This window comes from Euprymna scolopes, unplaced genomic scaffold (genome assembly GCF_053919585.1).
Source record: "Euprymna scolopes isolate OS-2025 unplaced genomic scaffold, ASM5391958v1 sca1, whole genome shotgun sequence".
Classification (NCBI taxonomy): domain Eukaryota; kingdom Metazoa; phylum Mollusca; class Cephalopoda; order Sepiida; family Sepiolidae; genus Euprymna; species Euprymna scolopes.
In genome coordinates this window covers 2,156,390-2,156,948 of record NW_027633102.1, presented here as the reverse complement: position 1 = coordinate 2,156,948, position 559 = coordinate 2,156,390, and positions in this window count along the sequence as shown.

The window sequence follows — 559 nt, the reverse complement described above, 5'->3', positions numbered from 1 at the left end:
GATTAACCCGTTTTCACCGTCCGCAGTTCCCAAGCCGCCGATCAAGTCGTTGCTCTTCTTGTTCGTTCTTCCCATACCGTCGATTTGCACGGCTGCCGGATGAGCCATCCTCTGTCCGGCGAAGCGCTCACGTCAGTGATCGATACTTGCACCGACAGTCCTCCCGCTCGCGACTCGGTGCTCGAATCGGACTCGTTCGTTTTTATCTCGATGCGATTGTGAAAAGGGGGACCGGTCGTCAATGTCGTGTGTGTCGACGATGTTGTTCGCCCGGTCCGCCGCGTTGTTGTCGTTTTTTTTTTTTTTTTTTTTTTTCCCCTAACGTTCGCCGTCGCACGGACGAAAGGGTGAGAAAAAAAAAAAAAAGCTCGAAAAAGCCGCCCAAAAAAATCGGACCGAGGAGCCGCTTGCGAGAACGCGCCATGTGCACGTTGTCTCTCCTCGGTTTTCCGAGCACGAACACGACGCCGGTCGGTCGGTCGGTCGACGAAGGCGACGACGAAGGTGACGGGAAAATTTACGCCGCCGCTGCCCTGGTCCAGCTCCTCCCCGATGACGG